General features: G+C 39.6%; 1 protein-coding gene across 3 annotated transcripts in view; it reads right to left on the reverse strand.

Annotated features, from left to right (window-relative positions):
• BABAM2 (BRISC and BRCA1 A complex member 2) overlaps nucleotides 1–17883 on the reverse strand; it is a 178416-nt gene that overhangs the window by 65197 nt on the left and 95336 nt on the right. The window lies entirely within an intron of this gene.

Here is a 17883-nt window from a genome sequence, read left to right on the forward strand (position 1 = left end):
GATTGCAATAGTATTACTGAAGAGACTGGAGGTCATGGTTATATACATCACAAACTTTTCAAGTACTGCATACTAATATCTAGATTATCCCTTGGAACTAACTCATCACTTCCTGTTCTCCAAGTCTGCCAAACCACTGACATGCAACTGTTACCAACTGATTTAGCGTATCCATAAGTTTCTAATATGATTGGTATCCTAAATATTTTCACAGCATGAAAGACAAAATTGGTTGGGGGAATGTCTAGTTTTCATCTTTCAACTTGACAATACATGAAAAAGAGTATGTGAAATGCACAGATTTATTGCCTAGTTAGTGACTTCAAATTCCATGTATTAGTTGTAGAAAAAAAGAAGACGCCCAGGTCTTTACATGTCAAACTTACACTGCTATGGTTTGTGTAACACCTGCTCCAAATTCCTTTCTCTTTGAAGACCTACTTTGGAAAGTGACCTTTCTAAAGCCGTGGTCAGTACTTGGAAAAGCTATCTGTCCTTCAAGGAACCATGTACTTATTCAGTGTCTAATTAGTGTCAACCTGAAAAACATTTATGCAAACTTGGTCAGGACTAAAAATAACTAATTGTAGCTCATCTAGCCAAATGCTGGGAAAGGTTGGAATTTATGTCCAATACATGGTCTGATTTTTCTAACTTTGCAAGACGAAATAAAAATGCAGTACATGTAAAAGCAAGGGAAGTCTGGAGAATGGCTGACTACAAACTATTATTTATCAAGTCCAAAACTCAGGGTAGATGTTTCAAGATCTCAAAGATACAAAAATTCTTTTAATTTAAAATTTCATACTTTGCCTTGAAAATCCAGCACTATCATCCGTCTACCAGGGAATACCCAGAATTGCTCGATTCTATTGAACAATCTTCAGGACCAGGCATCTTCATCTTTCCTTCAATGTAAATCTACATTAAAGGGGAGATGAAACACAGACAACTCCAAAGGAAGGAGGAGAGTGAGAATAAAAGGGCAAAAGCTCCTAGTTGGGAGAAAAAGAATTATATTTTAAAAATGTATTTCTATTAGTTAAAAGAACAAGGAAGAGACTTCTGGGCAAGGCCTGGCAAGCCAAGAGGCGTATGCTACTTGAACAAAGTGACAGAGAAGACAGAGATTCAGAAATGTCCCCAGAGCAGCAGCGTTGAGAATTTGGGAGGTGAAAGGGTGGAAAAGAAAGGAGGGGAAGAAGGGAAGGGAAAGGTTGCTGGAGACACTGGAGAAATTAGGGAAGCACTTGAATATTAAAAATACACTCACAAGATATAGTTGATGGTTTGTTTTTTTTTAATTTGTAACTTTACTTACAGTTTTGTAAAAAAACCCCACTCCCCACGTGTTACTGCATATACTTTTTTCCCCTCTTCCATATGGTACTAAGAGCTACCTAAATGAAACAGGTATTTCTCCTCCAATAGTTAATTCAAATAAGTACTATACTTTAACAAATCTTTTGGATACTTTCAACATAAAACAGTTTAAAATAGCCACAGCTGTGATGTTTCAAAAATCAGTTTGGGGGACTGGTATCCTAATCAAGGTGAAAGTCTCTTCAGCAGGTACCATATCAAGACTGCCCAGACACTGGAGTAATTCCAAAGGACCAAATTCATTTCCAAAAGATGTTTGTCTTTTTCCTTCCTAAGGATTTAGATCTCACATCGCATGTACAAAATTATAAACTGAGCTTACAAAGGCCAGTGCAGAGAACTAAAGTCAAATTCATGCCATGTCGTAAGTATAAGAAATGACAATAAGCCAAGTCCTTGAACATCATCATCTTAATTTCAGAATTGCTCTTTCCCAAAAGCTCCCTATGAGTTCCTGTAATGCAAGTTCACTCTCCCAAGTGTTAGCTATTATTGTCATTCCAACACAACTACAGAGGAACAGAAAAGTAAATTCAAGTTACAGATAGATTTTTCCCGCACATTCAATTTAATGGTACAACCCAAAATATAGATCCTACTACCCAAAATATGCTACTTGAGCTTTTTGCAACGTTATGATAAAGGGACAATTTGAGGTCATTCCCCCTAGCAACACACCACAACAAACATGACTTTCCCTGTGCAGCACCGATTTTATGATTAAATAAATATATCAAAAACCCTTTTTTCTTTATTATAATATCCAACCGATAAGCAAACCAATTCTACTTCTCAGCTCCACTCCAGGTATGAATGAACACACTGACTGGAAAACTTAGGCTTCCTCAAACTAAATGCTTCGTATTTCCAAGAAAAGGCAGTTTGGGAGACTGAAAATGCCACACAAGCAAAAACAATACAGTGTTTAAAAAGAAATCCCCCACAGTCAATATACTGGAAGCCGTTTCTGAATCATCATTGCCCATCAGGTTTCCAGATACCCCTTCCAACCTCCTTTAGTAGAATTCCTATCTGCCAAGCCTGAAAATGGGAAACAGATTCTCCTTTTGTCCTTTAGGATTCAAGAGTTATTCACCTATCTATTTGCTGGTATAATAAAATAAAAATCTGGGTTGAGAAACTTACCACAAGACCAACTTTAAAAGATTACTACGGAGGCTAGCAACAGTTTCTAAGTTATTAATCCAATCAGACAGGTTTATGCCTGTCATCTTTGCCCAGATTTGAACTTCTGTTGCCCAAGAGAATAGAAATTGGTGATGCAGGAAGAAATGCTTAACTGTACAGTATTATTTGCTTGTGGCTCAGCAAGCAGTTAACCACATATGTGAAGCTCTGCCAAGATGTCCTCCTACAACAAAGGAACTTAAAAAAAAAAATCAAGAGAACACAAACACAATCAGTAATTGGCAGATTTTGGATGGAATGCTATTTACCTAGTATTTGTTCTTAAAATAGAATCCATTATTTTTACAGGTTTTTAGGACTGAATTAAATGAAAAGACCTTTTCTGCTTGCCTTAACATACAATTATAATCAGCTTGCCAATTGCAGTATCTATTTATCTCTATGTTACTGAGACATTCTGGCAGGGGTCAAGGCTCAAAAATATACTGAACTATTAAAAAATATCTTTTTCATGGTGGAAAGAAATGTACTTCTGCACGTACTGAATTTTTTATTTCATTTTCTTTAGAGCACACTGCTCACATGACAACAGTGGAGATGCTAGAGGAACCTGTATCACATGTCAGTGCACCTAAATGAGTATAGCCTCAAGACAGCCTATATAGCTAAGGCAGGGCAGTGATTAAGGAGGATCACTAAGTGGGAAGACATTTTAGGTACAAAATTTGACTACAAAAGAAAGAGACCACATTTCTAAGCCTAGCAACATTTATCTGGTACAGACTGATATTATCAAAGGGAGTCTCTACTTGGTTCTAGTTTCCTAATCATGACATCTTTCTGACACACATGGATACATTCACACATCCTGACAATATTTGGTACTAACTTATCCCAGAAGATAAACACATTAAAGTTTGTGAAAAACTTACACATATTCAGAATAAAAGACAGTTAAACATTTTATCAGTGGCATAGCACTAAGAAAATTTTGTATACTGTATTCATTGCATCATTTCAAACCAAGCCTGGACAAAACACGTAAAGATTTAACAAAAAAAAATCCCTGCTGGTACGGTTGTAATTGAGACATTTGAGGGATGTCCTGTTGTCAAAAGTAAGAAAAATAAAATGTTTGTATTTTAAACATGAGCCACAGTTGCCAATTTGACCACCTCAGAAATGTGAGTTCTCCTTTAGTCCCCAAAAGAACAGTGAGAGGTTACTGCTGTAGAAGACTTTCCCACAAATCTTCTCGGTTTCATTCTGTTGCTTAAGAAAATAACTTCATGGCACCAGGTATTAAAGGGCTGTGCACGTGCAGTATAAACATAACCTGTCCAAGATAACTGAGGAAGAATAAAATACATACATATAAAAATGAAAAAAAAACCAACCCTACCCTAAACCGTCTCCTTTAACAGGCCAGTTGCACAAAACACACTGCTGCTACAAGGCCTCAGCACAGTGTGCCTATAAATCCTGAACACCCCTACATTCTTGACTTTAAAGGGAGTCAGCTGTAGGACCTTGTTAGACATTAATTAACAAAAAACAGGGAGTTGCCTTGGTGAAAAGTAAACAACATTCCAGTTGCACAGAGTCTGATGTAACATGGGTGGTTGCATATAGACCTACCATTAAACTATTAAAGAAAATATGCTGAACAGATTGGTAGATGAACAAAAATAGAACGCTAGACTTTCATAGCATTAGTATAACAAACAAAACCAGGGTAAATCTACCCTTTTTTCTGGCATTTTAAGTGTGCTCAGTTGTACATAGAAAGTACTCAGCAATGCCAGTTGCATTGCCAAGATCATTCACTGCTAGTGACTAGTGGTTCTATTTCAGGGTATTTTTTTTTTAAATTTGCTGTAGTGTATGAAATTTAAGAAAGGAAAATACAAATTAGTATTTGTGTACTGAAAAGAGACTAGAAGCTTTCAGTATACAGAGTTAAAATGATAAAGTAAAAGAGATTTCCCTGTATTACGTGCCTTGGTGTGGCAAGGCATACCACCACCCATAATATTGACCCAAATTCTTTGATTTTTGGCCCCATACTGCTCTGCACTGCTCTAAATTATGTCCTGCACCAGCTAGTCCCAAAGGACCATGCATTGGTGATACTTGTCAGAATGCAGCACACGCATCCCCTCGCTCCTCATGCCATCCCTTTACTGTGTCAGCAGTGAGATGGGAACTTAATTTAACTTTATACCAGCTCATCACGACCTCCAGCCAGAGCAATCCGTAGCTAGCAATACATCCTTAAGACCTCACCCTTCCATGTTGCTGGAGAAGCACGATGAGACTAACTAAAAAAGCCTAATTTATGGGGGAAGCAACTGGTGTTAACATAGCTTCCGTTATTGATTCAGAGTTAAAATGGAAGAATGGTAGCTCAAGGGTGAAGAGTACCTTGCTTCCATACCACCATGATAAACAGCATACCGTTAACAACATTGTATAATACTGCTAGAACAGACTGCACAGCTTCAATCCAGAGAGAGCTTTATGATCTCAAGGACTGGACCAAAGGAGGCCTTGGGATGCTCAGGTGGGACTTTTGGAGGAACTCCTCCCTTAAGGATGGTAGCAGAGCAGCAGACTGGTTCCTCAGGGAGGCTGTACGATCTCCACTGTGGGAAGCATTCAAGACGCAGCCAGACAAAGGCCCCACTGCACTGCGCTTGTGCTGGCAGTAGTCCCATGCCAAGCAGGAAGGGGCTGGATGATTCAGAGTTCCTTTCCAACAAAGAGCTCTACGACTCTGATGTGAAATCTGCCACTTATTTGCTGAAAATGAATTTTCTACAAAACCACTGTAGCTGTCATAGGTTAAGGAACTTGATATATTTTATAGATTGACGTGACCTCGAAAATTTTGACGTAATACTAGAAAAACAAAATCAGTAAAGAAATTCATAGTACTGAGAAATATGATCCCTGTTACTGCTGAGACATGTACTCTAAATAGAATACTGTCGTGGAGGGGAAAAAATGTTGTTCTATTATATGTAATCCAGGTTTTGACAAATACAATATAATGGAATTTTTTTGCTTTCACTGTTGCATAAAATCCTGAAGTTTTAGCTCTTTTTATAAATGGAAGCAATTAATTCTAAAGAGAAATAATGTTAAAAGAAATGTAAAATAAACATTTTTAAGTCTTATGAAAAAATGTTAATGTTAAAATGTTTTAAAATAAAGAGAACAAAGGCACTGAAATCGTAGACAATGCTAAATTACTATTCTAGACGTGCACTGATTCTGTGTATCAGACGATTAAAAGGGCTGTTACATTTTCATTGATCAAACAGTGCCTAAACTTTCAACAGGACTTCCTTTGTCATGATGTACGTTCATCATTCAACTCTCCTCACAGTTTCTATGTCAACTGCAGGAAAAACTGCTACCTGACGTGCAAAATACCAGAGGCTCACTTCTTGAAAATGAAACACATTTTCAGAGATGTGTGCAGAGCTAAAAACAAACTGCCAAAACAGAAACCAGAAAATAGAGATGGAACTTAAAGAAAAACAAAAAAAGAAGGCAGTAAGAGAAACTTAAGTGGTAGGTAAGTGAACAAAAACAAGAGCACCAACTGAAAACAACAGGATTTGAGGTGGTAGGAAGCGAGTTACACAGTCCTCATTACAGCTACAAAAGAAACACAGACAATCTTTGAGCAATGGAACAAATTAAGAGGATCACTATGTAATTACACATACATGCCATCTAACCATCTTACCATTACAGAGTAAAAGGAAAGAAAACCAAAAAATAACTGGGAAGTCGACCAAAAACATGACCTGAAGGAATTACCTCCACAAAATGTCCCAGAAAGTCCTACTTGCCCTAGAGAGGAGGGCTAGGGAAGAGCAGTGGGCTGCTGCTGCTGAGGTACACGCAACCTCCCAGGACAGACAGAGGTTACACAGCTGTTTGGGTTACTATCAAAGACAACCACGAAGAAAGGAAAAGGAAAGGAAAGCAAGCAGCAGCCACGCTGAAGAGCAGAATTGCTTTGCACGCAGTACTTAACATATAGAATAAACAGTACTGAGGCAACACAAGGGAACAATTAGTCTAAACGGTTTTGTAAATATCTTGGACAAATACCAGAAGAGAAGAATACTGAGGAAGACACTGACTAATTCAGGGGAGGGAAGGGGCTTGATGGCTTTTCTGGCCTCCTTCTGTCCTTATGTGCCCTGTATTTATATTTGAATGCTTGCATTACCCAGCATATAGGCTATTTAAGGTCAGGAAAGCATTGCAGTAGCACAGCTGCCTCCAGCAAGTAGTGCTTGACATCACTAAACCACACAGAAGAGCAGAGCCCTTTTATTGGCTTCAACAGCAAATATCTGCAAGCAGAATTGTTTCGCTCTATTTGTACAGGTTTTTCCACTGCACTGTGGTGTCTGCAACTTTGGTACTAACAGAGTTTTGTCCACTGAAATTGTTAAATAGCTGAAGTTTCCTCCTCATGTATTTTCAGCGGCCCCTGACCAGAAACCAGCTCAAAGAATTTAGTTTTAAAATCCAACAAAAAAGAATCTACATTTTCGTATTCTAAAGTTCCAGTTCTTGCCAAATTTAACTTGTCTTCCTCCGTGGGATGTTTGACACATACTGCATGCACATATGAAATATCACACGTGAGATCTGTGATTTAAATTCTATATTCTTTGTCGACACACATGTATGTTTTCCAAACTATACATAAAAAAGTCCCAATTTTTTTTCCATTAACACATTGGCTACACAATTTGTAGAAATCATGAAAGACAGGAATAGTTTATAAACCCACTGAAATGAAAGGATTTCAAAACACTGCTACCCTATGTCATGCTGTGGTGGGTTGACCCTGGCTGGATGCCAGGTGCCCACCAAAGCCGCTCTATCACTCCCCCTCCTCAACTGGACAAGGGAGAGAAAATAAAACGAAAGGCTCGTGGGTCGAGATAAGGACAGGGAGATCACTCACCAATTACCGTCACGGGCAAAACAGACTCGACTTGGGCAAAAATTAGTTTAATTCATTACTAGTCAAAACGGAGCAGGATAATGAGAAATAAAACCAAATCTTAAAACACCTTCCCCCTACCCCTCCCTTCTTCCTAGGCTTAACTTTACTCCTGATTTTCTCTACCTCCTCCCCCCCCGAGCGGCGCAGGGGGACAGGGAATGGGGGTTGTGGTCAGTTCATCACATGTTGTTTCTGCTGCTCCTTCCTCCTCAGGGGGAGAACTCCTCACACTCTTCCCCTGCTCCAGCATGGGGTCCCTCCCACGGGAGACAGTCCTCCATGAACTTCTCCAACGTGAGTCCTTCCCACGGGCTACAGTTCTTCATGAACTGCTCCAGCATGGGTCCCCTCCATAGGGTGCAGTCCTTCAGGAACAGACTGCTCCATCATGGGTCCCTTCCACGGGGTCACAAGTCCTGCCAGCAAACCTGCTCCAGCGTGGGCTCCTCTCTCCACGGGGCCACAGGTCCACAGGTCCTGCCAGGAGCCTGCTCCAGCACGGGCTTCCCAGGGGGTCACAGCCTCCTTGGGGCATCCACCTGCTCCGGCATGGGGTCCTCCACGGGCTGCAGGTGGATATCTGCTCCACCGTGGACCTCCATGGGCTGCAGGGGGACAGCCTGCCTCACCATGGTCTTCACCACGGGCTGCAGGGGAATCTCTGCTCCAGTGCCAGGAGCACCTCCTCCCCCTCCTTCTTCACTGCCCTTGCTGTCTGCGGAGTTGTTCCTCTCACATCTTCTCACTCCTCTCTCTCACTGCAACTGCTACTCCCCTGTAACTTCTTTTCCCTTTCTTAAATATGCTATCCCAGAGGCGCTACCACTGTTGCTGATGGGCTCGGCCTTGGCCAGCGGCGGGTCCGTCCTGGAACCTGCTGGCATTAACTTTATTGGACATAGGGGAAGCTTCTAGCAGCTTCTCACAGAAGCCACCCCTGTAGCCCCCCCACTACCAAAACCTTGCCACGCAAACCCAATACACATGTTTGATTAATGTCTTAAATAAGCACTTCCAAATTTTCTTAGCTAGATATATCAATGACTGCACCAAAAAAAATCCCACAAACCCAAAAATCCGAAATGATGCAAGGCAAGTGTGCCTCACAGTGTACACCAGAGATTTGGCTCTCAATCATCCAGATCAAAGACCTGTTGGAGCACACAAGTTGCTCCCTATCCAAGTGCTTGGGGTTTCTTCCAATGAAAATCAGGGTGGGAAGCTGGATGTTGAACATCCAGGTCTTCTCCTGACACCAGTTTTGAATTTGACCAGGGTGCAAACCTCAGAGGTGGGTCCCACAGTTTAGCTGCATCCTGTGACAACTTGAAGACAGCAGAATAATTCACTGATTTGCAACAGAAGAGAGCAGGGAGCAGCAATACTCATTTGAGGTACAAAAGAGGACTACAGGTACAAGAATATTTCTTCTTGATTGGGGGGGGAAGCTTCTTTAACCATAAAAGGAGTACGCAACTCCTTGGATATAAGGTAGCCCATAGGCCAGCTCTAACTACCTCCGTGTGTTTCTTCCAGGTTGCAGCTTAATCACGTCCTACTAGTCCTCAAGAAGCGCTGGCTGTAGAGGAACGAAAGATGCAAAATGTACGGGCCTCACATGAAGCCCTGCTCTGCACAATTATGGTTTTGGCTGTTTCTGCTTTCTACAAAGATTAGCTTACATGTTTTTCAAAAGGCAAACCTACAAAACACAGCAACTCCATTCCATTTAAAGAATGACTTTTCTAAGTTGTCTACAATCTGCACTTTCATGTAAAGAAAGCTGAAGTTTAGTACAGTTACAGGATGCCTGTGTTGGGTTTACAATTCAACAAATTTTTGTGATTTGTTAAGGGGATTCTCCAGAGGAAAGCTCCTACAAAAGAAGTTCTCAGTATTTCTGAAGGGGAATCTGTTATCTAGGAAAAGATTATTCAACAAAAAGTCTCACATTTGGGAATATGTCTTTTACACATATTCTCCAGGTCGGTCCAATGTGCAAGTGCTGAAAGGAAACAGGGTTTCAGCTAACATTCACATGAGCCAAGTAGCTCGTGTAGTTAAGTAGTGGGACAGACTGTGACTGCCTCATATGCCTTAAATGACATCAGCAATACAATGAATCACATGCTTGACAATAATTAGGGAAAAGGAAACCCCCAGAAACCGGGTAGTCATGTTGCAAAAAACAGCCACGATTTATTTTGGGGAAATGGCATCTTCCTACAACAGATAATTAAGGAGGTATTAAAGCTCCTTTCAAGAAGACATTAAGTTTAGAACGCCACTGATTATTGGCAGGAAAGAGGGAGGCAGAAAGCAAAGAAAACTGAGAGGTGGTACCTAGTACTGCTGTGGGGTCAGGAAGCTTACAGGAAAAAGGCAGGTCAGCAGGGGAACGAGCCCTTCCAGTAATCCTGAAGGACACACTTCAATCCTTTCTTTTGATCACACAGACAATGGGGCCAAGATCCCTCCACTTACAGTCTCCCTCCTGCCCATCGGATTCCCTGCAGGGCTGTTCCTCTGCCATCCTCCTCAAACCACACTCCCCATGCCACCGCGTTCCCTGCCGAAACGCCAGCAACAGGAACATGGTTCCTAGTGGGTACTGTCAGCGCTCCCCAGCTGGGGGGGAAGAAGATGACAGAGGCAATCAAAACTGAGGTCCTTCACATACAACTTAATTCTGCGTTTCACATTTTTTAGAGGTTTTATCTGAAAATCCTTAACTCTTCACTTCCAAGTGGTCAGAGATTTGTACCTATTGAACGTGACCATCTGGAAGCAAGCATTAAACAGTAGCTGACTTTTTCTTAACTGTTTTAAATAATAAAATAGGAAAAGTCTGAAGACAGAACACTATAATGTGCAGATTGCAATTAGAGTGAAGTTCTCTGAAAACAAAGTACTTAGTCACCATATTCAGAAGGCAAGCCACATATCCTAAATACGCAAAAATCAGCTTCAGTAAAGTGTACTCTGTTAAAAGATGATATCACGTTCTGTAGCGGTGGGTTTGGATTTACACCAAGAACTAGGAAAAATACCCACGTGGCAACAAAAGCGGGTTCAAAGTGTACTCTAGGAAATTTGAGTTTTCCTAACTGTTGAGTAAATGTGCCTTTCTATACTCACTGCATTTGCTGCCAAGACAAATTCTAATTAACTCATTGTAACTACTGTTTGTCAGTTTTGGTAATTAATACCCGGTTAGAATGGATACAGTTGAACAGCTAAAGCTCAACTTCGAGCTTAAAGAAAAACCCTCCGTGACCTGCTCATTTGATTACATTTAAGGATAAATTGGCAGAAGTCTCAGACTTGTCAGATAATTTTTAAATTTGATTCAGTCAGTAACTTTGAAGCACTTTTCTTCTGCAAGAGCTATTTCATTCCAAAGAGACAGTCTGTGGAATTAACCATGTTTAACAACAGAGAAACTACTGCTTCAATTGTGATTTCCCAGCAACTCTGTATTTAATTGTTGTTTTTTAAAGTAGTATTTAACAACAGACATTATCCATCAAACCACAATTAACTTAGCCCTAGACAAACTTCAAGTTAAGTTTCCCTATGTATAAATTTTACAATTCAGGTAGGACCTGATTTTTTCATTGTATTTTCAAGAAACACCTAGTTCGGAATTTTTTAGGTTAACATTCAACCCCAGTTACCAGACCTTCCTGCTTGCTCTATTACTGCCATAGCACAAGCCATAGAATAACAAAAGATGACACTTGTTTCAAATTTCTCTGGTCAGCCTCACTAATTTTACGGAAAACATTTCAAGGAGCTCAAGCTGGCCCTACAGTTGGCCCACACAGTTCTTTAGAACAAAAGGTCCTACATAAGAAAACCCCAAAGATTCCTATTAATTCTTAGGTATGAAAAAAATCCTGCCACGTGTGACAGACACAGTTCAGTACTAACATGGATTGATGCTGTTCAGCAGGCTTCCTTTCTCCTACAAAAACATTTCAGGAAAGGAAGATGAAATCTGCTGTGTGTGCTCTAATGTCTTGGGGGAATATCCGAGAAAGGCACTTCAGTACTGCACCAGGGACATCAGAATGGCAATAAAAATACCCTCCAACCCCCCAAACTGTAAGAACAACGCAGGCAATAGAAAAGCCAAAAACATTTGATGTGGCAAAAGAAAAGTAAGAATTTTTGTAAAACTAAAATGAATTTCAGTAGGAAAGTGAACACAATCTAAGAAAATAATTAAAAAAAAAAAATTCCTATTGCAAATACAGGGGAAGATTTCAAAAGTACTAAGTACTGGCCTAGCTAGTAACTGAGATGACAGTAATTTTCAAAGTCATTGCCAGTATTAGTTTTGACTAATTAAAAGTGCTTCTGACAATCTCACTGTACAAAGATACAAGTCTAAACATAAGGGCAACAGTAAAGAACCAAGAACACCTTTATGAATAATACTGTCTGATGTCCTAAAGAAAAATTACTTTGTTCCCTTTTTCCTTCATTATCACTCTTGGTAGGAGGGTAAACACACCTAGAAGCAGTGATACCACAGTAAAAAAGCTGAGGAGGATATTTTAGAAGAGTACAGCTTTACAACGGTACTTAGAAATGCCTGTGTTGAAACAGGGATTATTATAACGAAACATGGTATACTCATAGTATATGACAACATAACATGAAACAGACTTGTATGTTTAATTAGGGTAGCCTGAAATAAACCATATGTACACAAGTGAAAAAATGCAGCACCTTAGTGGAAAGATTTGTATCTGAAGGAAACAAATGTGTTTAAAACTATTGAAATTTCTGTAGACCATTCCACTCTAGTCAGAAGTATGTAGAGGAAGGGAGTTGGAGAGGGCTGTCCTGAATCACGTTTCTGTTTTCTTTTGTAATTTCTTATTAATTCAATTTTCTATACCTATTTTTCTACTACACAAGAAAATCCTTTAAGGGATAAAGTACTTGATATATCATGTAAAAATACTCCCTCCACCATCAGGTACTAGAACCTTATGCATACAGGCTGACACTCTGAGAGAAACCTGACAAAACCTCCAGGAAGACACAAACCCTTCCCAACGTTCAACTCTCAGTTTTGCTGTGAGACTCGAGGCAACGCTGAGCTCTGGATTGCCACGAAGCGCACGTCAGACCCAAACCTGCCCCATATCTCCTATACAGAGAAACTGGTACCTCATTACCTAGCAACACAATCAGTCTCACCAAACTGCCTCAAGTATTTCATACCCCAATGATTAGGTCTAATTGCTTAGTCTCTTATCTGAAAGAAAATCATCTTAAAAATCTCACTAACTGAACCATTTAAGGAGAGCATTAACATATCTAGCATTAAAGCATCATTTAGATGATGGACACATAATCTTAGTTCTTCTACAACCATTTTCACTAATTGTCTGTATCAGCTTCAGAAAAAAAAAGAACAGCCGGTACAGTTGAACACCCAGGACAGAAGTACAAGTCAATCTGTTTCAACTGTCAATCCCAGTCTACCCTGATCTCTTCTGAAGCTGTCAACAGGCCATCAAAAGGTGGCTGCAGCAAAACTGATTATTTTTAGGACACAGGAAGAGTTGCAAAGCAGAGCTAGACTGGAAATCAGGTTACAGTACTGGCTACAGTTTCAGAAGATTTGGATGATGGGGAGATGGCACATACAGCAGGCAGGAGATATCACTGACTCACTGGCCAGGCATTGCGTAGAGGCATGACCAAACTAGGCTTAATGGAAGACAAAGCCCTGCAAAGCAACAGTCATTCCTGTTTCCCATGTCTGCAAAGATGCTCTGGGATTTGAAGAAGTCATCGACTGTCTTGGCTATCTACCAACAATCAATTCCACTGAAATCATCAACTCAGATGAATATGCACGTTTTAATATGCCAAATAGAAGACCTTCTTACTTCTGTCTTCTACAGAGACGGACATATAAAAAGGCCTACACATGACCACTCATTTAGAGATTGTGTATTCATAACCATTCTGAAACAGCAGGCTTCAACCGGTGATGTGCACTCAGCAGTATGGCATGCCAACTTTAAAAGTGAAGCCCTTCACAGCACCCCTGCATCGCCAGCATAGCGAGAGGCGGTACCTGGCAGTAAATGGATAATATTCTATGGTTTTCCTCCTCCAACTCCCAGCAGAAAGGACAGGTAAAAGACAGAAAACACCTTAAAGCAAATACACGTGTTTAATTTTCTCTTCTTTTTTTTTTTTCCCCCCCATCAGTGAGAAACATACAGAAACATTCAAAGTCTAAGAGTTCAAACCAGGTTCTTGTTATTCTCCCCTGCCCGTATGAGAAGGTTAAATGCAGTCACCGAACTCTGCATACCACCTTCAGTCACGAAGAACCCTCTGGCACAGCTCCCAGACCAGTAAAAAATGACCATTTCAGTCCCCAAAGCATGGAGTCTGATCCATTTAAGCAAAACAAATTCTACTGACAGCTGGTTTTCTTAGCATATTCACGTCCACGTATTTATCAGAGAAAAGCCCTCCAGGACAACAGTGTTTATTGCAGGATTATTTCTGTGAATCCAGGGAACACAGCATTCACTGAGCAACAGTGTTTCTACCCTTACATCTTTTTTTCTTAAAACATGAACCAAGACGAACTCATTTTTATTTTCTTTAGCATGGACGACTCATGAAGGAAAAAAAACATACATACATTAATTTTTTTCTTTTTGAAAAAAAACCAAACACTTCTGATCCACATTCATGTGTAGTATGCTGACACACATTTTAAGCATTAATACAGAAATTAGCTGTTCAATCTTGCACTGACTCCTTGGATTTAGAGTCTAGTGACTTTTAATAAATGGAAACCAAAGATGTGATGGATCTTTTTATTACAAATCTCCTTTCCATACGAATATCTAGTATACTTTCACTAGAAAGATAATTTTGAGCAAGTAAGCCGCTTTCTACCGACAGGTTTAGAGACATTATGAATAACGCATGGAAATGCAACAGCGACATAAAGGGTCAACATCCCAGCAGCTCCTCGTCATGCAGAGGAGGGCAGAAGCAGCCTCAGAATACATCTGTGCCTACCTAGCAGGAGGAGGAGGTCAGGTGGATGAGCAAGTGAGGGGCCTCAGGTACTGACACTGCTCAGCTCTCTGACCCTCTCCCCAAAGCAAAGCAGCCATCAGTGGGGGATGAAGAGCAAGCATCAGCATCCTGTGGCCAGTCCCACGCTCCGAGGTGGGAGGAGGAGCAGGGGACACACACTCACGGATGCTGACAAGCACCATCCTCTCAAGTTGGGTGGTCAGTCTGTGGGGCTTCGCAGCTTACCACTTCCTCCAGAAGTGTGCAGAAACTTGTTTTTATGATACTACAGTTACGATGGTAGGTTTTAAACAAAACACATATCATAAATACCCCACATTTCATTTTAACTTAATCTAATTTTTGAAATCATTGAAAGTGTCTGTTATTGGCATCTATCTGCTTATTGATGCAGTGCAATGAAGAACAGAAGAATTCTTAAAATTATAAAATGAAAGCTTTTTTAAGTGATTGATTTCAAATTAAGGAAACATTAACTAGAAATTGCTGTTAATGTGTTTTGAACAATTAGTATTTAAAGGAATGTTTTTTAAATCAGCAAGTTTTAATGAAAGACTTAAACCAGCTATAGTTATGAATAATTATTGCTGAGATTTTTATAAACTAACACAAATGCTTCCCCTCCTTAAGTGTGGGGTTGTTTTTTTACTGTAAGAACTGCACTTGACACTCTTGCAGCCAGACACCACACCACACAAGTCAATGGAACACCGATATTGACTCAAATGAGCCACAATACTTCTCTATTGCATTTTTACCCCCTGCTTTAATATGTGAGCTTTTTCAAGCCAACCAATGCACTCATGTCTCAGCCCCAAACCATAAAAAGTGGACATTTCCTTCATTTTGCAAATCTTTCTTCCAGAGACTATGACAAAGAGCAGTCAAAGTCTTACTAGTATTATGTTTACCATCCATCTAAAAATAGAGCAAATGTGCTTTACAATAACCCTTCAAAGCAAAATCACCATATTCATATTGCTAAGGCTCAAATTCGCTGACAAGATCTGTGGGTATGTATCATTTTTAGAAAATGCAATGTGGGAATGCATGTTTATATGGTAGAGCACAAAAGCAATGAAACCTCTTGGGAAAGCAGGAGATAACTCACATTACACAAACAGGCCCTTTGCTCTTATTTCTCTACAAAGCTGAAACATTTCTATCTGAAAATGTTTGTTCATACATCAGGAAAATGCTATTCCTGTTTGCTCGCTCTTCCTAAGGTGAACAGAGTTTAGTATTAGCAAAATAATTGTGGGAATTTGGTATTTTTCCTGTTTTGTTGAGTACTTGGGAATGTTATGTTGGGAACTGTCAACTACTACTTACTCCACCTCAAAATCTGCTGCATAAAAAAAATACACTGGTAATTTGCTTACACGGCTTTTGTAGATGCAATTACTGTTAGCAGCAGGAAAGAACTTTTATAAGCAGAACACAATTCAAATGTAACATGCCATGGCCTCAAGTCATTAAACTAATCCTCAGGGCTCCTTGAGGCTTTTTGTACTTTTGGCAAAAAGTATAAAGAAGTACGCATTGTTGTTTCAGTTCCCAAACATTGGAAAATTAAATATCTAGACTGTCAGCCCCTGCTAAACAGAGCAGAGATTGATTTTGGGAAAGAACAAGAGACAACTATATCTTTGTTATTAAAGTGCAATCAAACAAACATTGAAAACATACCCATACATTTTTCCATGGCACATGAAGTAGCCAGTAGACTAAAGGAAGGTGCAACAGCTCACAAGCAACTCTGGTACTATGGGTTACCAGTATCTAGATACTGTGATGAATACTGAGGACAGGTTGAGTTAGATGAGTGAAGTATCTCAATTTTGATACACAGATAACGTGACAAGGTGTGGCATGGAACTCCAGGGTTTACTGGCATGATTTTAACATGACTACATAAGCTATAAATGACAAAGTCATAAATACGTCAGACAGGTCAGATATGTACTAACACCACTCAAGTATCTTTCTGCTATATTGCTCTACATCACACATCTAAAATCAGATACTCTTTAGGGCACTGACAGAAAATGCAATACTTTTAGGAAGACAAAGTGTTCCTTTGTATTGCTATTCTGCTTGGTATCAAGAGGTTAACATCCTTCTAAAGATACTACTGAAAGTGGGAAAATAAGCACTGTATTCATTAGCACATGGGTCATTTAGACAGACATACCTGGGTGGCCTGAAATACACTTAAGAATCAACACGTGACTAGAGCTGAAAATACAATGGAAACTAGTGACAGCCCATTTGCTTTTAACAGCAGCTGAGCGGAAGAATCCTTTGGAACATGGAAGGATAATTACATGTTTGACTACAATTATTCCCTCAACTAATGCTGACAAAAGTACTGAATTGATAAAAAAATATGAAAATGTAAAAGCTGCTAAATATATTGTGTGTGTTTGCATGCGCATGTGTAACCTACATTTTCTGAAATAAAAGCATAAGACTTCCCAGGTATTTTATCTAAATCAAATCTTGGTTTTTGTTTTTTAAATTGCATCCAACAGTTTATCCAGACCGATGCCCTGCTGAGCGAAATGTCAAGATACCATGTTCCTTCAGTCACACAAACTTTATCACTGAGTTGTTACAGAACTGTGGTAGTCAGTATTTCCCATCTTTTCTTCTCTACCCAGAAGTGTCATCACCAGCTCAGAGGAAAGTCACTGCAGTATTAACCAGAAAAACAAAGCATCACTGAAACAATGCTAGACCAGTTTGACTGTTGTATATCTGAAGAGTCTAATGTAGTTACTTTTTTGAAGCAGACATTACAAGACTGAGATACTGAAGGGAAGGAGGAGCATTAAGACATTCGTAATTCCAGAAAAGGAAGAAGAGAAATTTAATGAAAGCAGACTGATTTCTAATCCTTACCCTTCCATTTTCGGAGCAGAAATTTGTTTCTCACAAAATCTGTTTGCCAACTAGTAAACAGATCAGTAAGGTTCAACAATCTTAAAATGAAATATTCAGATGTTCTCTGGAAAAAAGTAACGTACTAAAGCTGCAAACTCCTAAAACATAGTTAATAAAGCCCTTTAGCTTCTACAACAATACTTTATTCAAATGTATTATGTTTATATAGAGAACTTACCTTACCAAAAGAAATTAAAGATTCCCCCACAAAAAAGCTATCAGTATGCTGTACCATAGGAGGCACTCAAAATATACTGCTACAGGAAAACACA

The sequence above is a fragment of the Gymnogyps californianus genome, chromosome 3, assembly GCF_018139145.2.
Source record: "Gymnogyps californianus isolate 813 chromosome 3, ASM1813914v2, whole genome shotgun sequence".
Lineage (NCBI taxonomy): Eukaryota > Metazoa > Chordata > Aves > Accipitriformes > Cathartidae > Gymnogyps > Gymnogyps californianus.